This window comes from Giraffa tippelskirchi, chromosome X (assembly GCF_054371585.1).
Source record: "Giraffa tippelskirchi isolate mGirTip1 chromosome X, T2T-mGirTip1v1.2.pri, whole genome shotgun sequence".
NCBI classification, from domain to species: domain Eukaryota; kingdom Metazoa; phylum Chordata; class Mammalia; order Artiodactyla; family Giraffidae; genus Giraffa; species Giraffa tippelskirchi.
In genome coordinates, this window is record NC_137289.1 from 140945282 (window position 1) to 140972348 (window position 27067).

Consider the following 27067-nt stretch of genomic DNA (forward strand, 5'->3'; position numbering starts at 1 on the left):
CAACTGCCCAGGTAGGGTCTTCAGTTGGTCTTGTAATTGGTTGTTGTTTATTTATATGAAAACTACTGCTGTCTATATTCGATTTTACCACCAGAAATGTCCTAAAATTCTAGATCATTTGTAACAGTTTTTTAGTTCATGCTGTTGGGTTTTCTAGCAATAATATATATTATTATATATACAATAAATATATAAAATTATACATATAATTTTATCCATGAGAAATGATAACTTTACCTCATCCTTCCCAATTTTTATGCCTTTTATTTCTCTAGTCTAATTGTTTTGGCTAAAAATTTTAAAATAATAATAACAATGGTAATAAAAACTATCCTTTCTCCTGATTTTAATGGGAAAAGCTTCTACCATTTTCCCAGAAATTGTAATAGTGACTTTTTCATTAATTTCCATCATGGTAAGAAAGTAAATTAATCAATTCCTATTTTATTAATAGTTCATTTAAAATCATGAATATATGTTTCATTTATCAAATGCCTTCTCTGATTCTATTAAAAAAGTATTATGTCATTTTCTTTAGATTTGTTAACCTGCCAATCTCCAGCTTACTTAGTCTTTCAAACAGATTTTTACACTCCCACAGTTATAAGGTAGAGTCAAACATCATAATGTCTAAGGACCTAGCTTCCAGCCCTCACTGTTGTCTAGTTCCAATCACAGTTCTAGCTGCCAGCTTAAACAAGATGCCCATGGCCTCTTCCACAGGTGAGATCCTCCTGGACAGAGAGTTCCCTGAGAGAGACTCCCAGTGTCCTTTTGTCTTTATTTATCATCCTCTGGAATTATATTCTCTAACATCCACAATCCCAAGGCTACTGCCAGCCTCCCATACTGTCATCCACTCATTTCATGGTGGGAAATGCTTATCCAAGAGGATTTACTCCTACTTTGGCAAGCAGGATATTTGTGGTGTGTTTGCATTGTGTTTCCCATTATTTCTTTCCCCAGCACTTCCAGGCTGGGGTTGGCCAGGAGAGAAAGCCCCATGAGATTTAGAAGTTAAGCAGCACAGGGCAGCAAAGGAGACACAGACACAAAGAACAGACTTTTGCAGTGAACATTAATAATAGCTAGGACATGGAAGCACTCTAGATGTCCTTCAGCAGAGGAATGGATAAGGAAGTTGTGGTACATGTACACAATGGAATATTACTCAGCTATAAAATGAATACATTTAAAAAAAATGAACACATTTGAATCAGTTCTAATGAGGTGGATCAAACTGGAGCCTATTGTACAGAGTGAAGTTAAGTCAGAAGGAGAAACACAAATACTGTACATTAACACATATATATGGAATTTAGAAAGATGGTAATGACGATCCTATATGCAGGGCAGCAAAAGAGACATAAAGAACAGACTTTTGGACTCTGTTGGAGAAGGTGAGGGTGGGATGATTTGAGAGAATGGCACTGAAACATGTATATTACCATATGTAAAACAGATGACCAGTGCAAGTTCGGTGCATGAAGCAGGGCACTCAAAACTGATGCTCTGGGACAACCCGGAGGAATATGGTGGGAAGGTGGGAGGGGGGCGGTCAGGATGGCGGGACACATGTGTACCTGTCGCTGATTCACGTCGATGTATGGCAAAAACCATCACAATACTGTAAAGTAATTATCCTCCAATTGAAATAAATATATAAATTATATATAAAAACAACAACAACAACAGACTTTTGGGCCCCAGCCCGTGTCGGCTCTGCACGTTAGTCAGTCAGGGGGCAGCTGCCCAGAGCCACCAAGAGGGGGTGGGGGGGTGGGGGAGGAGAGGAAGGGGCGGCGTGGGGTGGGGGAGGGGAGGGAGGGGCCGAGCCTGTGGCGAGCGAGCCTTTCTCAGAGGTGACGGAAGCAGTTGCGGGGTAACCCTGGCGGCAGCGGCTGGCACCGGAAGCGGAAGCCGCCTGGGATCGTCAGTCATGGAACCGTTGCGCAGCAAGCAGGTACAGACGGCCGTGTCCAGCTACCTCAAATGCCGGCGGTACCAGGACAGGGACGGCCCACCGAACCAAGGCCTGCGACTGTCACAGAGCGCCCAGGATATGGCTACCAGCCTCGCAGTCCGATCAGAATCTGGTTGTGCCAACACAGTGTCTGCAGCCTCTTTCCAGGTAGACCCCCAGCAGTATGAACTACAGTTCGGACGGCTGCGGGGTTTTCTCATGGACTCTGACTCCCAGCATAGCCACGAATTGACGCCTCTCCTCTACCCTCTCTTTGTCTACCTCCATCTCGACCTGGTCCAGAACAGCCCAAAGGGCACAGTGGAAAGCTTTTACAGCCGCTTCCATGGAATGTTTCTCCAGAACGCCCGCCAGAAGGACGTCATCGAGCAGCTCCAGACCACCCTGACCATCCAGGACATCCTGTCTAACTTCCGGCTGCGGGCCTTCCTGGACAGCAAGTACGTGGTTCGTCTGCCAGAAGACGCCTACAACTACCTTCTCTGCTACCTCCAGAGTGACAACAACACCGCGCTGTGCAGAGTCCTCAGCTGGCACATCCACCTGGACGTGCAGCCCGCCGAGAGAATGGACTACCAGCTCTCTGCCAGCGGTGGCTCCTCCAGCGGCGAGGGCGGCGGCCAGGAGCCCACCGACATGCCCATGCCCCTCCTGCAGAACGAGGAGGAGCTGGAGATCCTTCGGGAGAGCATCAAGCGCGTCCAGGATGCGCCGCCCTCCCTCATCACCATCTACTTCTACGCCTTCTACAACACCGAGCAGCTGCTGAACACGGCGGAGGCCTCCCCGGACAACAAGCTGCTCGCCGCAGGCTTTGACAACTCCTCCATAAAACTGTGGAATCTGACTTCCAAGAAGTTTAAATCCAAGCCCCATCCAGGAGACGTGTCCCACATCCACGTGGCTTATGATATCTTCGAGGAGGGCGAGGAGGACGAGGAGGACAAGGCAGGCAAGGAGATGAAGGTCCTGCGGGGACACTGCGGGCCGGTGTACGGCACCAGGTTCCTCCCGGACAGCTCAGCGCTGCTCTCCTGCTCTGAAGACACATCCATCAGGTACTGGGACCTGGAGAGCTTCACTAACACCGTGCTGTACCAGGGCCACGCCTACCCCGTGTGGGACCTGGACATCAGCCCGCACAGCCTGTTCTTTGCCAGCGGGTCCCACGACCGCACGGCACGGCTGTGGTCGTTTGATCGGACGTACCCACTGCGAATCTACGCTGGGCACCTGGCGGATGTGAACTGTGTCAAGTTCCACCCCAATGCAAACTATTTAGCCACGGGCTCGACAGACAAGACGGTGCGGCTGTGGAGTGCCCAGCAGGGGAACTCGCTGAGACTCTTCACAGGCCACTGCGGCCCCGTGCGCTGTCTGGCTTTTTCCCCCACCGGTAAGTACCTGGTGTCTGCGGGCGAGGACCAGCTGCTGAAGCTGTGGGACCTGGCGTCCGGGACCCTCTACAAAGAGCTCCAGGGCCACACGGATGACATCACCAGCGTCACCTTCAGCCCAGACGGCAGCCTGATCGCGTCAGCATCCATGGACAACTCGGTGCGCGTCTGGAACATCGAGAGCCCGCACAGCAGCACGCCCTCCGACGGCTCGTCCAGCGAGCTCCTGGGCGTCTACACGCGCCAGATGAGCAATGTGCTGAGTGTGCAGTTCATGTCCTGCAACCTCCTGCTGGTGACCGGAATCCCAGAAGAAAATCAGGAACACTGATTTGTACCTTTGAGGTAACGGACTGGGCAGTGTGAAGGGTTCCAGACAGCAAGTCTTACGACAGACAGATGGAATCACTGACTGTAAGACTCCCCGTGTGCCCCCTTGCCCCGCAGATGTCCCGAGGCCACCACCCTCCATTCAGCTCCCAGGTGTGGAAGGACAGGAGGAGGAAGGGTGGTAACGGGGAACAAACCTGAGATCAGAAATCCCAGAGATGCCACTGTGTCTTCCAGTGGCCCCTTCCTATCTTTGGTGCCAAGGTGTCCTCGCCTTGCCAGGGCTGCACTTGGCTGGAGGAAGTTTGCCAGACGCCCTCGCCAGGAGCCGTGCTGCAGGGTCACTGGGTGGAAGGGACTCCATCCCGGTAGGAATGCAGGGGTGGGATGTAGGAGTGGGCAGGGTCATCCTGGCAAATGCCTTTCCTTTTCCCTGATTCAGAGAGAAGCGGGGTTTTTCATGGTTACTGTTATAATTATTCTTGAGAAGAAACCAAGCACCGGCAGAGGGGGCCTTGGCTGCTCTCATCTTTCAGGTTTTACTCCTGGCGCTGGCTGTGATACTTGGAATTTAGAGGTGCAGGGAAGTCACAGAACTTGGTTGCATAGTGTATTGGGAGAAAGGGAAAATTTCTGGGTGACAGATGGATCACTCCAGATGACATGTTTCAGGAAGGGGGTGGGTGGGTTTGATTGAGAAAGTTTTGGGCTCTTGCAGCAGTGGTGGGAAAGAAAGATTCTTTTCATGTCTGCACTTCTGTTAACAATTCTCTCTCTTGAAAGGACGGATTGTGGTAAAGAAATGAAAATACTTAGAAGTGAGAAGTCAAAAGATAAAATTAGAAAATGTCAAATTTCCAAATGATTCCGAGGTGTGGCTTTTCCAACATCTTTTCCCCCTGAGATGGTCCCTCCCACCTTCTGCTTTGCAATAGCAGTTTAATGAACAGTCTGTGAAACAAATCTTAGGTACAAACACATGCATCGAAAACTACGTTCTGGGGATGAAGCGACTTCTAATTTGTGGGAAAAGGATTAAATATTTCTGTTTTCTGAAAATAGTTATTTTGTATTTTGGTTTTTATTAAAATATATTTAGTCTCCAAAAAAGAACAGACTTTTGGACTCTGGGAGAAGGCAAGGGTGGGATGATTTGAGACAACAGCATTGAAACATGTATATTACCACATGTAAAACAGATGACCAGTCCAAGTTCAGTGCATGAAGCAGGGCACTCAAAGCCGGTGCTCTGAGACAACCCAGAGGGATGGGGTAGGGAGGGAGGTGGGAGGGGGGTTCAGGATGGGGGGACACATGTATGCCTGTGGCCCATCCATGTCGATGTATGGCAAAAACCATCACAATATTATAAAGCAGTTATCCTCCAGTTAAACTAATCCTTTTAAAAAAGAAGTTAAGTAGCAGCTATTCTAGCTGCTATATTTACAGCCCTGCTGTCGAGTACCAGGAGAGCTGCCACTGATCTGCTGGTTCACCTTGTTGGCCAGGGGCAGTACTCAGTGCTTGGGGCAGCCTTCAGGAGAAGCTGGTTTTGCCATGGCGCTGCATCTCCTGACAGCGTCCCTCCTCGGCTTCTCTGGGACGAGCACACGTGCAGTGCCATGGCCAAACCAGCTTTTTCTCCTGAAGGCTACCCACAGCACTGAGGCTGGAGGTTGAAAGAGACAGATCCAGCTTCTCGTTTGTCTTTGGTCTCATCTATGCCCAGCTCACCTCCAGTTGCTGGTCTGGCTGAACTGCCAGCTCAACACTAGGTGCAGAGAAAATAGCCTTACGTGACCTGCTCCACCATCCCCACAATAAGGCCTATAATAAACCCTTTACGTTATGCATGGTGTTTTTACTTCTCTGCTGCACTCTGATTAAGATTTTCTCCTAGAAATTATTTCACCCCTTCTCATTAATGACTTCAGCAAGTCTGCTGGTACAATCTTATTTGGTACAGAATCATTGAAATTGTATATATTTTATGTCCTAGGTTACACATCAATATTCAAATGTGACTGAATCAACTTGAAGAATATCGCTTTGTTTCTCAAGTGCTAGTGAATTATATTTTTCTGAGGGAAAATGGTCTCCTGAACGGAAGCCACTGAAATTGTTCGTGATGTATACTGACTCAGCAATTCTAATAATCAGATTTCAGTCAAATCACTACATGGGTGTCCTGGGAGACCTTTGGTCAATGTGGAAGTTTTAATTGTTCTGGATTGGACAGAGGAGCCTGGCAGGCTGTGGTCCATAGGGTCACAAAGAGTCAAGATACTACTGAAGCGACTTAGCACGCACGCCCTGACTTAACCATTTAATACACAATTAGTGATTTTTCCACTCTTATGGGAAACAGATAGGACTGGAAATTGGGACTTTTTTCTTTTCTACTTAAGTAAGTCACACTGTGTCCATGTACCTAAAGACAATTTTACGCACTGCAATGACTGAAACATGTACTGCTTAAATATTTCTGTGAACGATTTCTCTCAGCCCAGAGGTGATGCCAGCTTGCTATATAATGTCATATTTTTGCATTTGGCTGATGATGTATTTTCTGTCACCTACAATTTGAGGAATTCATCCTCTTATGGGAAAAACTTGGGTTCATCAATTCCCAGCATGTCTCAAGCTCAGCACTATACACATTTGGAGCCAGATAATTCTTTGTTGGGTGGACTGTTTAGTAACATCTCAGGCGTCTGCCCACTAGATCCCAGTAGCAGTCCCACCTTGAGTCACCCTAAGTTCTGACAACCAAAACTATCTTCAGACTTTGTTCCATGTGCCCTGGCAGGGAGGGGGGAGGAGAAGAATCAGCCTGTCCGATTACCACTGAGCATTTTGATTCAGACACACCTGGACATGGGTTAGGGAGAGAAGAAATCTCACAAGTGGAAGCTGTAAGTCATGGCAGGCACCATATGAATACATTTATCCCTCTGTATTCAAGGGGGATGGGTTCTAGGACCCTTGAAGATACCAAAATCCATGGATGCTCAATCCCTTACATGAATAGTGTAGTATTTGTAGAATTTGGGCTTCCCTGGTGGCCCAGATGGTAAAGCGCCTGTCTGCAATGCGGGAGACCTAGGTTCGATCCCTGGGTTGGGAAGATCCCCTGGAGAAGGAAATGGCAGCCCACTCCAGTACTCTTGCTTGGAAAATCCCATGGACGGAGGAGCCTGGTAGGCTACAGTCCATGGAGTCGCAAAGAGTTGGACAGAACTGAGAGACTTCATTTCACTTACATGCATCCTCTCATATACTTTTTTTTTAATTTTAATTTTTAATTAGAGGATAATTACTTTACAATACTGTGATGGTTTCTGCCATACATCAACATGAATTGGCCAGCCATATACTTTAAATCATCTCTAGATTACTCATAATACCTAATACTATGTAAACACCATGTAAATAGTTGCTGGTGTGTGGCAAATTCCAGTTTTACTTTCCTGGAATTGGTTCTACTTTTTTTTTTTTTCCTGAGTATTTCTGATCCGCGGTTAGTTGATTCTGCAAATGCAGGACCCAGGGATCCAGAGGGCTGAGTGTAATGCTTAACATTGTTTGGGGAACAGAATAAGAGGTTGTCTAGGGACCCCTCTGCAAAGTCAAGGGTATGATCTTCATTACTGCCAAATGATCCAGGATGAAGTAGGACCATCTTGCTTAAGTAGCAGAATATATTAGTATATGATTCTCTCTGTGGCTCTGTCTCAGCTTCCCTGGGGAAATAAGTAAATTTGAGCCTGTGCTGTGCTTAGTCGTTCGGTTGTGTCCGACTCTTTGTGACCCCATGGACTGTAGCCCGCTATGCTCCTCTGTCCATGAGATTCTCCAGGTGCCCTCCTCCAGGGGATCTTCCCAACCCATGGATGGAACCCAGGTCTACCTGCATTGCAGGAGGATTCTTTACCATCTGAGGTGCCAGGGAAACCCCAAGTTTGAGTCTGAAGGTTGCTAATTATATTCACTGACTTCATGATAGGTATCACAATAGAAAAGTAGTCAGTTGGTCAACTACGTATAAAAAAATGAAACTAGGACATTTTCTAACACCATACACAAAAACTCAAAGTGGATTAAAGACCTAAATGTAATACCAGAAACTATAAAAGTCTTAGAGGAAAACACAGGCAGAACACTCTCCAACACAAATCACAGCAAGATCCTCTATGATTCACCTCCCAGAATAATGGAAATAAAAACAAAAATAAACAAATCAGACTTAATTAAACTTAAAAGCTTTTGCACAATGAAGGAAACTATAAGCAAGGTGAAAAGACAGCCCTCAGAATGGGAGAAAATAATAGCAAATAAAACAACTGACAATTAATTTCCAAAATACACAAGCAGCTCATGCAGCTATCAATACCAGAAAAATGAACAATCCAATCAAAAAGTGGGCAAAAGACCTAAACAGACATTTCTCCAAAAGAGACATATAGATGGCTAATAAACACATTGAAAGATGCTCAACATCACTCATTATTAGAGACGTGCAAATCAAAACGACAATGAGGTATCATCTCACACCAGTCAGAATGGCCATCATCAAAAAGTCTATAAACAATAAATGCTGGAGAGGGTGTAGAGAAAGGGGAACCCTCTCTTACATTGTTGGTGGGAATGGAAACTGGTACAGCCACTATGGAGAACAGTGTGGAGATTCCTTAAAAAACTAGGAATAGAATTGCCATACAACCCAGCAATCCCACTGCTGGGCATGTACCCTGAGGAAACCAGAATTGAAAGAGACACATGTACCCCAATGTTCATTGAAGCACTGTTTACAATAGCTAGGACATGGAAGCAACCTAGATGTCCATCAGTGGATGAATGGATAAGGAAGTTGTGATACATATATACAATGGAATATTACTCAGCTATAAAAAGGAACACATTTGAGTCAGTTCTAATGAGGTGTATGAACAGAGTGAGGTAAATCAGAAAGAGAAAGACAAATACTGTATATTAACAATGACGGTACTGATGATTCTACATGCAGGGCAGCAAAGGAGACATAGAGGTAAAGAACAGACTTTTGGACTCAGTGGAAAAGGAGAGGGTGGGAATTTGAGAGAATAGCATTGAAACATACACACTACCATATGTAAAACAGATGACCAGTGCGAGATTGCTGCATGAAGCAGAATACCCGAAGCTGGTGCTCTGGGACAACTTAGAGGGACAGGGTGAGGAGGGAGGTAGGAAGGGGGTTCGGGGGGGGGACACATGTATACCTACTGCCCATTCATGTTGATGTATGGCAGAAACCATCACAATATTGTAATTATCCTCCAATTAAAATAAATTAATTAAAAAAAGAAAAATAACCAGTTATACAGTAAATAAGCAAAAAATATTACCTCTGGACTTCAGTTTCCAGTAATACAGTAGGCAAAATATTTCAGATTGACCCTCCTCCTGAGAAAAATTTAAAATATTGGATTAAAAAAGTTTTTAAAAGAGCTGATAGAAGGCAAGAAAGACAGGGAAACATAGGTAATAAGATGGAAACCCAGAGAGGTAAGTGGTGCACCAAAGCAGTCTTTGATATTGAGAGTAGTGGCCAAACTGATGTGAACTTGAACTTCAGCGTCACAGTTCTCTGGGGCATGAATATAGGAGAAGAAACCAAGGGCCTGTCTAAAAGGCAGAGTCTACACAAAAGTCCTCATCATAACACTGGGAGCCCAAAGGGTTATAGTCTCAAGGAACTGCAATGAAAATTGCTCTCTAAATCTTTGTACTGAGAAGAGAGAGAGGAGATTCCCTCAGGAAGATGTAATAGTAAGCTGCCCCTTTGGAGCCTGCTGCTGCTAAGTCGCTTCAGTCGTGTCCGACTCTGTGCGACCCCATAGACGGCAGCCCACCAGGCTCTGCCATCCCTGGGATTCTCCAGGCAAGAATACTGGAGTGGGTTGCCATTGCCTTCTCCAGTGCATGAATGGGAAAAGTGAAAGTGAAGTCGCTCAGTCGTGTCCAACTCTTAGCGACCCCATGGACTGCAGCCCACCAGGCTCCTCCGTCCATGGGATTTTCCAGGCAAGAGTACTGGAGTGGGGTGCCATTGCCTTCTCCGCTTTGGAGCCTAGACAGCCCAAATTCACACTTCTTATAACACATATGGGTGTTCAACAAAACCTGAAACCAATAATCTAGTGATTTTAGACAGGCTTGGTAAGTACCAACAGCTGACAGATGAGAGCAAAAGCCAATTCTCTCTACACTAGGAACTCTACCCCAAATCTCCAAGAATTCCACCAAATAAAATTTTTTAAGGAATACAAGCAAGAGGCAAAAGAAATCATGAAAAAGAAGGCAGGAAAGTACGGTACCATGAGTGAAAATTTGTAGGAAAAAATAAGAGCAAGGAGAAACAGACCTATAAAGATTTCACATATTAGTCATAGACTATAAAACAGCTTATGATTAATAAAATAAATAATGAATAACTTTAAACATACATGCAGGGGACAAGGAATTGTGAAAAATAGCCATACAGATTTGAAATGGAACTTTTAGGAGTTTAAAAATAAATAACTCAAAAGGGGACTTTGGAATATTTATCAGAAGAAATTAATTAGAATGCATGAGAGAGACAAAAGTAAGGAAAATGTGAAAGAGAGGTTAAAACATACATAGCATAGCATGAGAAAACTAATCAGAATTATAGATAGCAAAGAGAAAGCAAACAGGCACAGGTAATATCTGAACACACAGTACAATAAAATAAAGCCACAGGACATAATTCAGTCAACATGAATTCATAATTCATGTTCACAGGACATGTTCATTCCAGAATTCAAAATATCAAATAAGAAACATTGAGTTTAATCCAGAAACATAAGACTGCTCTAGTGTTTAGAAATCAAACAATAACAAGAAACGTGGAAATATGTCAATTCAGTAAACTCAGAAAAAGCATTTGAAAAAAACCCTGCACCATTCATAATATAAAAAAAAGTATTCCAAACCTTTAAGAAACATCAGGAGGGAACTGCCTTAACCTGACAAGAGCAACTATTATGTTAAAATATATGAAACTACTGTTTTTGTAAGTCAGAAATGGTCAAATGCCACCAATTTTTATATTTTTCAATCTAATACGAAATGTTATAACAAACATCATAGTCAATGAGGACATCCTAAAAGCCCTCTCTCTGATGTTCAGATACAAGGTGAGGGGCTCATTCATCACTTTCATTTAATACCGTGCTGATGTCTTGGTCAAGGCATTAGGGTGTGAAAGAGAAACATAAGGCAAATTGGAAAGAAAGAAATCAAGTATCATTATTTACAGGGGATGTGATTTATGTTTCTAAAAAAAGCCTAAACTATGCACGTATAAACCAAAACCAATAAGAGAGTTTAATAACACTGCATGCTAAGTTACTTCAGTTGTGTCCAACTCGGTGATCCTGCCTGGTTCCCTTTGTCCATGGCATTCTCCAGGCAAGAATACTGGAGTGGGCTGCCATGCCCTCCTCCAGGGGATCTTCCAACCCAGGGATCAAACCCGTGTCTCTTATATCTCCTGCACTGGCATGCAGGTTCTTTACCACTAGTGGCACCTGGGAAGTCCATTAATAAGATTACTAGACTATATGTATATGCACATATATCTCACATATTTTTTATTAATTAAAAAACAGATTGAGATGGGGAACTTCCCTGGTGGTGCAGTGATTAAGACTTCCCCTTCCAAAGCAGAGGGTGCAGGTTCAATCCTTGGTCAGGAAGCTATGATCCCTCAGGCCTCATGGCCAAAAAACCAAAAAACATAAAACAGAAGCAATACTGTAACAAATTCAATAAAGACTTTAAAAATGATTCACTTCAAAAAATCTTAAAAAAAAAATTTGGAGGGCATGAGATTCCCATGTATGTGTTTAATCGTTCAGTCGTGTTCGACTCTTCACGACCCCATGGACTGTAGCCCACCAGGCTCCTCTGTCCATGGGGATTCTCTGGGCAAGAACACTGGAGTGGATTGCCATGCCCTTCTGTTCCCATGTATAATACCATCGAAAAAATATATGCCTGTAAATTTAACAACATGGAATAAATTACAAAGCTTTAATGAAAATTATTAAAGAAAACAAATTTTGAGAAATATACCACATTCATGGATTAGAAGCCTCAGTATTGTCGGGATACAAAGTCTCAAACTGATCTATAGTTAAATTCATAGGAATCAAAACTCTTAATAATTTTGGATATTGACAAGCCGATTCTAAAATTTATGGGGAAGGTCCTGCTTAAAGTGACTCAAACACCACCAGGATGGCATGCTGGCTTGGGATGCCAGTATCTTTTGATACCAATGCCCCCATGTTGTACTACAATCTTTTGGTCTTTTTTCTGTTAAAGAAACAACAGCAGTGGAACATAGAACCTTCAGGAAAATCTTATTAAGGAGATTCCAGACCAAGACTGTGACATACCCAGCCAATCTACACCTATATGTAGACCCACTTCCTCTTGAAAAAACCCTGAAAACTGGCTGAGCAGCTTGGTGAAGGAGATGAGGAGAGAGTAGGATACACATTGCGATTAACGCCACCTCTGAGCAGCAACTCTCAGGAGAGAACTCAAATCCAGAGCTTCTCCCTGAGGGGTGAAGGATTAGAACCCCACATGGGGCACCCCCAGCTTTTAAAACCTACACCTGAGACATGAGCCCCCACCCCCCCGCAAAAAATATCTATCTTTAAAACCAGTGGGGCTCACTTTAGGAGACCCAGAGCCATCCAAGGAACAGTTTTTGAACATCTGCAATCAGACTCACCGGCCTAATGTCCATAGCAGAAACCACCTCCAGGGATGCCGAGATAGTGTGGTAGATGCTGTATTTTCCGGGAAGGCCTCTGATTTGACACATTCGGGAGCCTACTGGAGTTCTCTCTGAAGGAGACTGACGGGCACCATAGTATCTCTGTGCCCTCCTTCCAGGGCCAGGATCTTCCAGGAGGGAGTTTACACCTGTCAAGTACCTGGTTTTACCTTAGGTGCTGGGTTTTCTGTCAGGTGCCCCTGTTCTGACGTCAGGTGCCAGTCTGAAGTAAGTCGCGTCGCCCAGCTTGACGTCAGGCGCCAGGTTTATCTCACTCGCCGGGTTTACATAAGTCACCCAATTAGAAGTCAGTCGCCTAGTGTACGTCAGTCACCCGGTTTTGAAGTCAGACAATGGGTTTACTTCAGGCACCCGACTTTGACGTCAGATGCCCAGTTTACGTTAGGTGCTAGGTTTTGACGTCAGGTGCAATATTTACATAAGTTTCTCGACTTGACATCAAACACCCAGTTTATGTATGGTGCCAAGTTTTGATATCAGAGGCCCGCTTTACATTATGCGCCCAATTTTGACGTCAAATGCCAGTTTACATTAAGTGCCCGATTTTGATGTCGACACTGGATTTACACTAGGTGCCTGACTTTGACGTCAGATACCTTGTTTACATTTCACGCCCGGTTTTGATGTCAGACGCCTGTTTTATGTTAGGCGCCCTGCTTTGATGACGGATGCTGGGTTTATGTCAGGCGCCAGACTTTGACATCATATACCAGGCTTACGTTCCACGTCCAAATTTGGACGTCAGATGCCAGGTATACGCTAGGCAGGCACCTGACTTTGACGTCATACCGTGTTGACATTTCACACCCGGCTTTGACGTCAGACGCCAGGTGTACGTCAGGCGCCCGACTGTGACGTCAGACGCCCACCTCTGACGACACGCGTCAGGTTTACGTCAGGCACCTGACTGTGACATCAGACGCCAGGTGTACGTCAGGCGCCCGACTGTGACGTCAGTTGCCAGCTCTGCATCCGGCGCCCACCTCTGATGTCAGTCGTTAGGTGTACGTCAGGCGCCCGACTCTGACGTCAGTTGCCAGCTTTGCGTCAGGCGCCCACCTCTGACGTAGGACGTCAGGTTTACGTCAGGCGCCCGACTCTGACGTCAAATACCAGGTGTACGTCAGGCGCCCGACTCTGACGTCAGACGCCAGGTGTACGTCAGGCGCCCACCTCTGACATCAGACGCCAGGTGTACGTCAGGCGCCCGACTGTGACGTCAGACTCCAGCTTTGCGTCAGGTGCCCTCTGACGTCAGACGTCAGGTTTACATCAGGCGCCCCACTCTGAAGTCAGATGCCAGCTTTACGTCAGGCACCCGCCTCTGACACCGGGTTCCCTTCAGGGGCGTGCTTTGATGACAGATGCCAGGTTTACATCAGCCGCCGGGCTTTGACGTCAGATGCTGGATTTACATGAGACACCTGACTTTGTTGTCAGATAAGTGGTTTACGTTCCGCACGTGATTTAGACGTCAGGTGCCCAGCTCTCACGTAAATCCAGCATGTGATATCAAAGCTGGGTGCCAGGCTTTGACGTCATGCACTCCTTTTACGTTCCATACCCAATGTTGACTTCAGATGCCAGGTTTCGTCAGGCGCCCAGCTATGATGTCAGACATCAGGTTTACATCAGGTGCCAGTCTTTGATGTCAGACTCCCAGTTTACGTTACGCACCTGGTTTTGATGTTAGACGCTGGGTTTACTAAAGGCACCTGGCTGTGACGTCATGCGCTGCGTTTGCATAAGTGCCCGTTCTTTGACTTCCGGTTCCTGGCTTTGCAGTCAGGCGCTTGGTTTACATTCCCAGCTTGAGGTCAGACGCCTAGTTTACGTCAGGCTCCCGGCTTTGATGTCAGACACCGGATTTACATCAGGCACCTAACTTTAATATCAGACGCCCAGTTTACGTTCCAATCCTGATTTTGACGTCAGATGGCAGGTTTACCTTAGCCTCCCAGTTTTGACATCAGACACTAGGTTTATGTCAGTGGCCCGGCAGCTTGACGGCAGGCGCGTCGTTTATGTCAAGTCCCCAGTTTGATGGAAGGTTTCTCAGCTTAGGTCAGGTACCAGGTTTTACGTTAGGTACCAGGGTAATAAGTCAGGTGTCTGGGACTTCTCTCCTGTTCAAGTGGTTAAGACACTGGGCTTCCACTGCAGGGAGCACGGGTTAAATCCTTGATGAGGGAACTAAGATCCTGCACACTGCACACCCCGTACTCCACCCCCCCCCCGCCCAGAAAAAAAAAAAGTGTCATGGTTTTACATCTGGAACCTGGTTTTAGGTCAGTTGCCCCACTTTTACGTCTGGTGCCCAGAGGGTTTTTTTTTTTTTTTTTTAAGTAAACTTTTATTATTTGCAGTTAATGAGAATATTTAGGTTAAAAAAATAATTAAAAGAATATACATACATACATACCTGTGGTAAAGTTTAACTGATTAGTCACAGCAAGAGATTAACAGCAATAATAGTAAAAACAGAACACTTATAACAATATACTATAATAAAAGCTATGTAAATGTGGTCTCCCTCTATTTTATTGTACAAACTTAATGCTTTTTCCACCTTTTAACTACACACTTATCACAGACCATGGCCATATCTTTTGCAGTTTGAGGTATAACAGCAAAACTAGCACAAATTTCTTTTTCTTTCCTCACAGTTTCATCGATGGAACATTTGTTTTAACTAGATCTTAGCAACTTCAGCGTATGATTTTTTATTCCTTTATTAAGTCAAGAACTTTCACTTTTTCACTTAAAGGAAGAACTTGACTTTCTCTTTGGCATATCATGATTGCTAGCATCACCACTCTTGCACTTTGGGGCTATTATTAAGTAAAATAAGGGTTCCTTGAACACAAGGACTGTGATGATGTGTAGGACTTATGGGGCTTTCCTGGGACAGATGCCACCCCCCAGGTCCTCTCCTTTGGTTCCTCTGAAGTACCTACATAACAGTATATGATGCATGTTTCCTGAGTTGTTTTACAGGTGCTGAAACCACCATCAAGTAGAAGTTAACTACTGGATCATGAGCATGTAGCCGGGAGACCTACTGGAGCCTGGGGACTGATAATATTAACCCCTGTGACATGGCCTTCTTACCTCACCATCAGCCTCTCAGAGAATTATGCATGAGCTGATCACAAATCCTGGAACCCCCTCCCTCACCTTGCCTTTAAAAATGCCCCCTGAAACCCCTCAGGGAGTTCAGGTGTTTTTGAACATCAGCAGTCCTGGACTGTCTGGTGCCTTATAATAAACGCTGAGCTTTCCTTCGCCAAAATAATTAATTAATTAAAAATAAAATGTATGTAGGACAGTATAAAGGGCCAAGAAGAAAAAGGAAACTTTTGAAGAAGAAGATTGAGATGGCAGGATTTACTCTCCCAGACAGCCAGGCTTACTAGAAAGCTATAATGACTAGAACAATGTAGTGCTGGCAGAAGGATAAAGAAATAAACCAACAGAACAGCACAGAGCCCACAAGTACATGAATGTGTGGACTCTGAGTACGTGACAAGAGGCGCAGATCATTGGGGAGAGGATGAATTTTTCAGTATTTGATATTGAATATGGATAAAATTAAAATGTAATACACTTCTCACAACTTTCCCAAAGAATCATGACCACTGAATTAAAGAAAGAATATGAAAGACAAAAAACAAAGCTTCAGAAGAATAAATGAGAGAATATTTTATCATCTTAAAGTAGGGCAGAATTTCTTAAACATAAAAACCACAAAATTTTAAGGAAGGCACTGTCAAATTTGAAAGAAATCCTTAAAATGAAAGACTTCTTTCAAAATCACCATAAAGTTATGAAAAAACAAGTCATATAGTGTAAGATATTTACAAAACATATTAATTGTGTGAGGATTATATCCAGAATATATAAAGAACTCATATAAAAATCAATAAGGGAATAACCCACCTGAAACATAAGTACAGAATTTAAACAGACCTTTCACAACAGAGAATATCCTAAAGGGCAATGAACATCTGGAAAGGCCACCAACCTCATTAGTAAACAGAGAAAAGCAAACTAAAACCCCAATGCGACATCACTACACATCAAACGAACAAAAAATAAAAACTGGAAAAATACCAAACACTGGTGAGAAATACAGATCAACATATTCTCTCCTGCTGTGGTAAAAATGAATACCACCACTTTGGAAAGAGTTAGGCTAACTAGTAAAGTTAAACTTAAGCATGCCCTATGACCCAGTAATTCTACTACTAGATATGAAACTTAGAAAAACTTGTACAGGTGAACCAGAGGATGTCTACAAAAATATTCACAGGACCACTAAAATCTCAAATATTAACCAAAACAAAGTGGATAAATACACTGTGGTATATCTAGAGGTGATGACTTTCCAGCTGGATCATAGAGAAAGCAACAGAATTCCAGAAAAACATCTGCTTCACTGAATACGCTAAAGCCTATGATTGTGCAGATCACAACAAACTGTGGAAAGTTCTTAAAGAGATGGAAATACCGGACCACCTTACTTGCCTCCTGAGAAACCTGTATGCAGGAAAAGATGCAACAGTGAGAACCGGATATGGAACAAGGACTTGTTCAAAATTGGGAAAGGAGTATGTCAAGCCTGTATACGGCCACCCTGCTTATTTAACTTATATGCCGAGTACATTATGTGAAATGCTGGGCTGGATGAAGCACAAGGTGGAATCAAGATTGCTGGGAGAAATATCAATAACCTCAGATATGCAGATGACACCACCCTAATGGCAGAAAGTGAAGAGGAACTAAAGAGACTCTTGATGAGGATGAAAGAGGAGAGTGGAAAAGCTGGCTTAAAACTCAACATTCAAAAAACAAAGATCGTGGCATCCAGCCCCATCACTTCATGGCAAATAGATGGGGAAAAAATGGAAACAATGACAGACTTTATTTTCTTGGGCTCCAAAAATCACTGAGGACAGTGACTGCAGCCATGAAATTCAAAGATGCTTGCTCCTTGGAAGGAAAGCTATGAGAAACCTAGACAGCATATTAAAAAGCAGAGACATCACTTTGCTGACAAAGGTCTATGTAGTCAAAGCTATGGTTTTTCCAGTAGTCACGTATGGATGTGAGAGTTGGACCATAAAGAAGGCTGAGCACCAAAGAATTGATGCTTTCAAACTGTGGTGCTGGAGAAGACTCTTGAGAGTCCATTGGACAGCAAGGAGATCAAATCAGTCAATCCTAAAGGAAATCAACCCTGAATATTCATTAGAAGGACTGATGTGAAGAGCACAAGCTAGAATCAAGATTGCCAGGAGAAATATCAATAACCTCAGATACACAGATGACACCACCCTTATGGCAGAAAGCGAAGAAGAACTAAAGAGCCTCTTGATGAAAGTGAAAGAGGAGAGTGAAAAGATTGGCTTAAAACTCAACATTCAGAAAATTAAGATCATGGCATCTGGTCTCATCATTTCATGGCAAATAGATGGGGAAACAATGGAAACAGTGACAGACTTTATTTTGGGGGGCTCCAAAATCACTGCAGATGGTGACTGCAGCCATGAAATTAAAAGATGCTTGCTCCTTGGAAGAAAAGTTATGACCAACCTAGAAAGCATATTTAAAAGCAGAGACATTACTTTGCCAACAAAGGTCCATCTAGTCAAGGCTATGGTTTTTCCAGTAGTCATGTATGGATGTGAGAGTTGAACTATAAAGAAGCTGAACGCAGAAGAACTGATGCTTTTGAACTGTGGTGTTGGAGAAGACTCTTGAGAGTCCCTTGGACTGCAAGGAGATCCAACCAGTCCATCCTAAAGGAAATCAGTCCTGAATATTCATTGGAAAGACTGATGTTGAAGCTGAAGCTCCAATACTTTGGCCACCTGATGGGAAGAACTAACTCATTGGAAAAGACCCTGATGCTGGGTAAGATCGAAGGCAGGAGAAGAAGGGGACACAGAGGATGAGATGGTTGGATGGCATCACCGACTTGATGGACATGAGTTTGAGCAAGCTCCAGGAGTTGCTGATGGACAGGGAAGCCTGGTATGCTGCAGTCCATGGGGTTGCAAAGAGTCGGACACGACTGAGCAACTGAACTGAACTGAAGAGCGGAGTCACTGGAAAAGACCCTGATGCTGGGAAAGATTGAGTGCAGGAGGAGAAGAGGGTGACAGAGGATGAGATGGTTTGATGGCATCACTGATTCAATGGACATGAACTTGAGCAAACTCCAGGAGATAGTGGAGGGCAGAGGAGCCTGGCGAGCCTGGCATGCTACAGTCCACTGGGTGGCAAAGAATCAGACAGGAGTTAGCAAGTTAACAATAACAACAAATATTTAGACACTGCACTGGAAAGTGTAGTGTAAGCCCTGACAGTTGGCTTGGCTTTTGTTTTTGTAATGCAAGGATCTGTCTAAAGCTTCAACAGCCCACTTAAAAGAGGACCATCTTTTTATAGTTTTTTAATTGGAGTATAATTGCTTTACAATGTTGTGTTAGTTTCCGCCATACAACAATGTCAAGCAGCTGTATGTATTCATATATCTCCTCCCTCATAAGCCTCCCTCCCACCCACTCTGCTATCTCACCCCTCTAGGTCATCACAGAGCACCAAGCTGAGCTTCCTGTGTTATACAGCAGCTTCCCACTAGCTGTCTGTTTTACACATGGTGGTGTATATATGTCAGTGCTACTGTATTCATCCCACCTTCTTCCCTCCATGTGCACTAGTCCATTCTCTACATCTGTGTCTCTATTTCTGTCCTACAAGTGGGTTCATCAATACCATTTTTCTAGATTCCATATATATGTGTTATTATATGGTATTTATTTTTCTCTTTCTGACTTACTTCACTCTGTAATGACAGACCCTAGGTTCATCCACATCACTACAAATGACCCAATTTCATTCCTTTTTATGTTCGAGTAATATTACATTGTATATATGTACCACAGCTTCTTTATGCATTCATCTGTCGCTGGACATCTAGGTTGCTTCCATGTCCCGGCTATTGTAAATAGTGCTGCAGTGAACACTGGTGTACATGTAAATTGGTACAGTCACTATGGAGAACAGTATGGAGGTTCCTTAAAATACTAGGAGTAAAATTACCATATGACCCAGCAATCCCACTACTGGGCATATACCCTGAGGAAACCACAGTTCTAAAAGACATGTGTACCCCAAAGAGGTGGCCAAAGTATTGGAGCTTCAGCATCAGTCCTTTTAATGAATATTCAGGACTGATTTCCTTTAGGACGGACTGGTTTGATCTCCTTGCTGTCCAAAGGACTCACAATAGTCTTCTCCAACACCACAGTTCAAAAGCATCAATACTTCAGCGCTCAGCTTTTTTATAGTCCAACTCTCACATCCATACGTGACCAATGGAAAAACCATAGCTTTGACTAGACAGACCTTTGTTGGCAAAGAAATGTCTCTGCTTTTTAATATGCTGTCTAGGTTGGTCATAGCTTTTCTTTCAAGGAGCAAGGATCTTTTAATTTCACGGCTGCAGGCACAATCTGCAGTGATTTTGGAGCCCAGAAAAATAGTCAGGCACTTTTTCCACTGTTGCCCTGTCTATTTGTCATGAAGTGATGGGACCAGATGCCATGATCTTAATTTTCAGAATGTTGAGTTTTAAGCCAACCTTTTCACTCTCCTCTTTCACGTTCATCAAGAGGCTCTTTAGTTTTTCACTTTGTGCCATAAGGGTGGTGTCACCTGCGTATCAGAGGTTATTGATATTTCTCTCAGCAATCTTGATTCCAGCTTGTGCTTCATCCAGCCCAGCGTTTCTCATGGTGTGCTCTGCATATAAGTTAAATAAGCAGGGTGACAATATACAGCCTTGACATACTCCTTTCTCTATTTGGAACCAGTCTGTTGTTCCATGTCCAGTCCTAACTGTTGCTTCCTGATCGGCATACAGATTTCTCAAGAGGCAGGTCAGGTGGTCTGGTATTCCCATCTCTTTAAGAATTTTCCACAGTTTATTGTGATTCACACAGTCAAAGGCTTTGGCATAGTCAATAAAGCAGAAGTAGATGTTTTTCTGGAACTCTCTTGCTGTTTTGATGATCCAACAGATGTTGGCAATTTGATCTCTGGTTCCTCTGCCTTTTCTAAAACCAGCTTGAACATCTGGAAGTTCACGGTTCACGTGCTGTTGAAGCCTGGCTTGGAGAATTTTGAGCATTACTTTACTAGCGTGTGAGATGAGTGCAATTGTGCAATAGTTTGAGCATTCTTTGGCATTGTCTTTATTTGGGATTGGAATGAAAACTGACCTTTTCCAGTCCTGTGGCCATTGCTGAGTTTTCCAAATTTGCTGGCATATTGAGTGCAGCACTTTCACAGCATCATCTTTAAGGATTTGAAATAGCTCAACTGGAATTCCATTACCTCCACTAGCTTTGTTCATATTGATGCTTCCTAAGGCCCTCTTGACTTCACATTCCAGGATGTCTGGCTCTAGGTGAGTGATCACACCATCGTGACTATCTGGGTCGTGAAGATATTTTTTTGTATAGTTCTTCTGTGTATTCTTGCCACCTCTTCTTAATATTTTCTGCTTCTGTTAGGTCCATGCCATTTCTGTCCTTTATTGAGCCCATCTTTGCATGAAATGTTCCCTTGGTATCTCTAATTTTCTTGAAGAGATCTCATCTTTCCCATTCTATTGTTTTCCTTGATTTCTTTGCATTGATCACTGAGGAAGTCTTTCTCATCTCTCCTTGCTATTCTTTGGAACTCTGCATTCAAATGGGCATATCTTTCCTTTTTTCCTTTGCCTTTCACTTCTCTTCTATTCACAGCTATTTGTAAGGCCTCCTGAGACAACCATTTTGCCTTTTTGCATTTCTTTTTCTTGGGGATGTTGTTGACCATGGCCTCCTGAACAATGTTACGAACCTCCGTCCATAGTTCTTCAGGCACTCTGTCTATCAGATCTAATCCCCTGAATCTATTTGTCACTTCCACTGTATAATCATAAGGGATTTGAGCTAGGTCATACCTGAAGAGTCCAGTCGTTTTCCCTACTTTCTTGTATTTAAGTCTGAATTTGTCCACCTGATGCGAAGAACTGACTCACTGGAAAAGACCCTGATGCTGGGAAAGATTGAAGGTGGGAGGAGAAGGGGACGACAGAGGATGAGATGGTTGGATGGTATCACCGACTCAATGGATGTGAGCTTGAGTAAACTCCATGAGTTGGTGATAGACAGGGAGGCCTGGCATGTTACAGTCCATGGGGTCGCAAAGAGTTGGACATGACTGAGCGACTGAACTGAACCCCAAAGAGGACTATCTTGAATAAATACATCACCAGCCAAACCCCGTTTCCACAAGTTCCACCCGTTTCCCCGTTTCCTTTGTTTTAGAGATCTTAGTTGATTTCAATAACTGACCATTTGTACTCTTCTCTTCCTGCGCTTTAAATTCCCCCTTGTATGTTTTAAATTCACCACTAAAGAGTGAGCCCTCAAAACCCTAGGCCCCCAACCTCAACCCCAATAAAAGCAGGTATTCTGTGTAATTTCCAGGGCCTGTAAGTAATAAAAGTTAATTTTTTCAGCATTTTCTGATGGTTATTGCTGAAGGGCATCTTGCTGTCATAATAAAACCCCCAAGGGCCAGTCCAACCACAGCACTGGTTATTGATAGGCTGAGACTGGCACAAAACAAAATGCTCTACAGCAATGAAGATGGACAAACTGGAAGTGCGTGCTTCAACACAGGTGACTATCACAAACATAGTAGAGAGCAAAGAAAGAGAGTCACAGATGATTACCTACAATGTTTGGCCAGGTTTAGTCAGGAAGTTCATTTGACTTTTTCTGTAACATGGAAAAACCCAAGCAAACTTTCTCGTCAATCCAATAGTTCCACTCAGACTTCAAAAGCAGGCAAAAGTGGGCAAAGGATTAAATTCTTCAGGAATACATTCAAAGTTGGGGAAAAAAAAAGTAAGAAAACAAGTAACACAAGATTCAAAATAGCAGTTACCTCTGGGGTGGTGTCTTAGCTTAAAAAACAAAACCTCTATCACTCACTGTTCTGGAGGCTGCGAGGTCTGAGATCAAGGTGCAAGAAGAGGTGGTTCTCGGTGAGGGCTGTTTTCTCATCATGTCCTCACAAAGAGGAGAGAGGGCCAGCTCTCCTCCTCTTCTTTTAAGGCTACCAATCCCATTAAGAGACTTCTCAGGTGGCAGAGTGGTAAAGAACCTGCCTGCCAATGCAAGAGACTCAGGTTCGATCCCTGGGTTGGGAAGATTCCCTGGAGAAGGAACTGGCAAGCCACTTCAGTACTCTTGCCTGGAGAATCCCATGGACGGAGGAGCCTGGTGGGGTGCAGTCCATGGGGTCACAGAGTCGGACACGACTGAGCAACTTAGCACACATGCGCACAATCCCATCATGAGGGCTCCACCCTCAAGACCTAATTACTTTCCCTAAGGCCTCACCTCCAAATACCATGACTTTCGGTCTTCAACATATGAATTTTGGGGGCACAGTCATTCAATCCATAGCAGGTAGGATATGCCATCAGGAAAGGACCACTGGGGGTTGCCGAAGTATTGGCAATGTTTTATGTCTTAAGCTACAGGTGGGCACACTGGCGTTCATGTAATTATTCTTTAAACTCTACATACATATTTTATATGTTTTTCTATATGAAATATAGATTTCAGAGTTATAAAAAGGAGTGATATCAAAGTCCCTCTGGCTACTCTGTCAATGCATTGATGTCTTGAAATTTATGACTCTGTTTATTAATATTAACCGAGAAAAGAAAGGCACTCCTGATTTTCTCAAGCTCCTGTTTTCCCCTGCTAGTGTTATGATTAGGAGTTCTCAATCCTCGGAGAACCTAAAGGCCAAAAGATACTAAGAGGGCTGACAGCAGGGGCAGGTTTGTTTAGGACCCCGCAGATATGTATCCTCCCTCTACTGATCGGGGTTCTCGATAAGGGCGAGCAGTCCTGCAAGGGTGATATCCTCAACTCATATACTTCCAGCTCTTAGAGAGCAGGGGTGGTTCGCTGGGGGACCGTGCCAGTCTGTACGAACAGAGTTTAGGTCCAAATGACTAAGGTGGTGAACACAGGCCACAGAAGGAAAGGGATTCCAAGGCTCTCAACCCAAACTGCTTTGGAGAAATGTGTAGACATCATCAGATGGCACAGAAAAAATATAAAGCCCAATATGGATTTCTTCACAGTAAACAATATCCTCTGCCAGTCACCGTGGGCTTCCCAGGTGGTATTAGTGGTAAAGATAAAGAACCTGCCTGCCAATGTAGGAGACATAACAGATGCAAGTTCAATCCCTGGGTGGGGAAGATCCCCTGGAGGAGGGCATGGCAACCCAATCCAGTATTCTTGCCTGGAGAATCCCATTGACAGAGGATGGGTGGGCTACAGTCCATTGGGGCACAAAGAGTCAGATACAACTGGAGCAACTTAGCCACGAGCACACACCAATGACCACAAGTTGAATATGCATAGGATTCACTAGGGGTATCTGGTAAAATTGTGGCACAATAGATGTGAGGCCCAGCATAAGAGTCTGCATTTTCAAGTAGCTACCAGTTGAGGGCGACAGGGCTGGCCCACTGAGCATACTTTAAGTAGCAATATCCTGGAAACCACCCCCAAGAGTGGACACACCAACAGACTGTTCTAGCAAACAGTACACTGGTGAGTCAGAGCTAGTCTAATCCCTCTGACAGGCTCTGAGGTGGGAGGGACTCCCTGAGAGACACGGTGGGTAGGTGTCAGGGTTGACAAGTGACCTCAGCGCTGGGAAGGGGGCTGTGCTTTTATAAATTCATCTCTGTAATACTGAACATAGTTCAGTCCATATTCAAGAGACATGACTCCTGCTTTTGTGTGTCTTCTTGACAACACATAATCCTATTTCTCTTGTATTAGAAAGCATTGTTTCTCAATATTGAACCCAGTGAACAGGAAGCTTCTCTGCATCATGTGTTACAGGATATGCCTGTGTGAGTCACCTGCCCTCCAGCAGAAGGGCATGATGAAACTTTCCTCATTCACGTCATCTCTGAGATAATTAGTTTTCATTTTCCCAAAGCCTGATGACTGTGTAGGAACACAAGTCATGACACTTTGCTTTAACTTCCTCATTCGTGGGATGTGGGGTTGTGTCTGGGCATTCTCTGGGGTATCTTCCAACTCCAATAATCCACGACTCTAAAGAGAATATTAAATCCTCCGTACTACAATGTGTGCATGCAATAGAGCTTTCTTTTCTAACATGGTAGTCAGCACGCTTACAAAGACACATTTCGGAGTTTCTAATAGGAAGAATCACCTCGGCTTTGGGTGGAGCTCTGAGCAATTAACATGGACAGATCTGAAATGTCCCATGTAATCCAGGGAAACTAGAGACACAGAGTCTACTTCAGGCACAAAAGTGAATCATGACTTTTAGCGATTTAAAGCACTGACATTTTCAGAGAGCAGTGCTATACTTCATGGTGGTTGGGTGCATGGCAAGGGAAATGGTGAGCCTTCCTCCAAGATGGTCCCATGGTTACACATCCCCTGCAGTCCGCAACCTCCTGGACCTGGGTGTCAATGCGCCCCTCCAGGAACTGGCTGACTATACCTGGTGGGCATGCCTGGTTACCCCTTCTCACCTAGGGTGCAGGGAGCATGGACAGCCCCCACTTGCTGCCAGCTGTTTTGTCGTTTCTTTGCTGCTTTCCTGGTCTCTGATGGTTAGGATTATCCCAGAAAACAGAGGCTCTCAAACTTTGGTATTCAAGCCCTAAAGAGAAAAATTTGGAATAACTGTCAAAATTATTAAGGTACATGGTCTCTGGTTCCACGATTCTACATTTAGGATTTTTTTTCCTGAAGTAACACTTGTCCATACATGAAATTATATATGTTATTCACTGTAACAATGTTCATAACAGCAAAATAATGGAAACAACTTCAATGTTCATCAATGGTAGACTGGACAAATAAATTAGAAGATACTCTATAGGTGTAAGAAAGGAGGAGGAAGAACGGTATATAATGATATGGAAAGATTGCCAGGATACGGTGTGAGGTGAAGTAAGCAAGGGACCAAACAATGCCTATAATATGAAAGTGAAGTGAAAGTGAAAGTCGCTCAGTCGTGTCTGACTCTTTGCGACCCCATGGACTATACAATCCATGGAATTCTCCAGGCCAGAATACTGGAGTGGGTAGCTGTTCCCTTCTTCAGGGGATCTTCTCAACCCAGGGATCAAACTCAAGTCTCCCACACTGCAGGCGATTCTTCACCAGCTGAGCCACCAGGGAAGCCCAAATATAATATGCTATGGTTTCTTTAAAATGTAAAATAGTGGCAGGATGCTGGAAAACACACATTTGTATTTATTTTCATATGCATACATAATGTCCTGGAGTATACACATGTAAGAAACCAATAACAATGGCCACCCTTTGGAGGAAGGTGATGATGGATGCTGACTGTGAGGAGAGCGGACTGCGGCAGCCTAGTGTCTTCTCACTGAATACCTTTCTGTGCTTTCAATTTTGAATCACAAGACTAGCTTACTTCTTCTAAAGTTAAATATATATATTTTAGACATTTAATGAAACAAAACTCTCAGGTTCTAAGGAATCCCCTAGGGTGTTTTAAAATGCTGATTTTTAGGCCACGTCCTCAGATGTTCCAGAGTCAATAGGAGTTGATTTGGGTGCTTCTGATGTAGATGGTTCTGGAACCAAGGAACTCTGGGGCGTATAGCCACAGACTACACTCATGCAACAGCTATGTTTTTATTGAACACTGCATACACACATCTGTCCATTTCATAAATTATGCTTTATTATATTAAGAAATAAAACACATTTCTTATCTTCTGTGACTTGAATATTCAGCTTACTACATTGGATTTGACTTAATGTTATACAGACCAGGTACAATGTAATAGAAGCACTGGGAACATTTCTTGAAAAATAAGAATACAATCAATGAGCACGCTTCATAGAATTTTACAAGGTCACACAGTTAAGTTTGCACATTTAAAAGGATCTGAATCATTTATATTATTATTGTGAATTTCTTATAAATAATTCATTACTCTTAGGAGTCTAGGCAAAGCCAAGCCATGACATTATTTATACTTGTTCCCAGTTATTTAATACAGTGCACGTTTTTAATGCAATAAATATTTACAGTTAAGAGTAACAAGTACAATTATAATTTACAAAATATGAATCTAATATTTAAAACAAAACAGAAAATGACATTAAATAAGTTTGTGCTAGATATTTTTACAACTCACTGAATTGACCATTTAAACAAATTTTATTACCAAAACTGTGTTGACTCAGATGCAAAAAAGTCATGCTTGAACCAGTTAAGCCCAAATTACAGGAAAAAAATTTTCTTTAAGAAAATCAGTTTAACTTTCTTAATGTTGTCAATATCAATAGCTAAAATTGAAGT

The 27067-nt window shown here is 43.6% G+C and overlaps 1 long non-coding RNA gene and 1 pseudogene across 2 annotated transcripts in view; one reads left to right on the forward strand and one right to left on the reverse strand.

The window, feature by feature from the left end:
* Positions 1-13404, reverse strand: part of LOC145536113 (uncharacterized) — a 166495-nt gene extending 153091 nt beyond the window's left edge. The window contains exons 1-2 of the long non-coding RNA XR_014075654.1: positions 13186-13404; positions 12524-12717 (exon numbers count right to left, since the gene is read on the reverse strand). This is a non-coding gene — a long non-coding RNA (uncharacterized LOC145536113). The remainder of the gene's footprint in view (positions 1-12523; positions 12718-13185) is intronic.
* LOC145535942 (TAF5-like RNA polymerase II p300/CBP-associated factor-associated factor 65 kDa subunit 5L pseudogene) lies at positions 1932-4770 on the forward strand (annotated as a pseudogene). Its single transcript, XR_014075546.1, has one exon. The product of XR_014075546.1 is annotated as a TAF5-like RNA polymerase II p300/CBP-associated factor-associated factor 65 kDa subunit 5L pseudogene (transcript).
* Positions 13405-27067: the final 13663 nt, after the last annotated feature.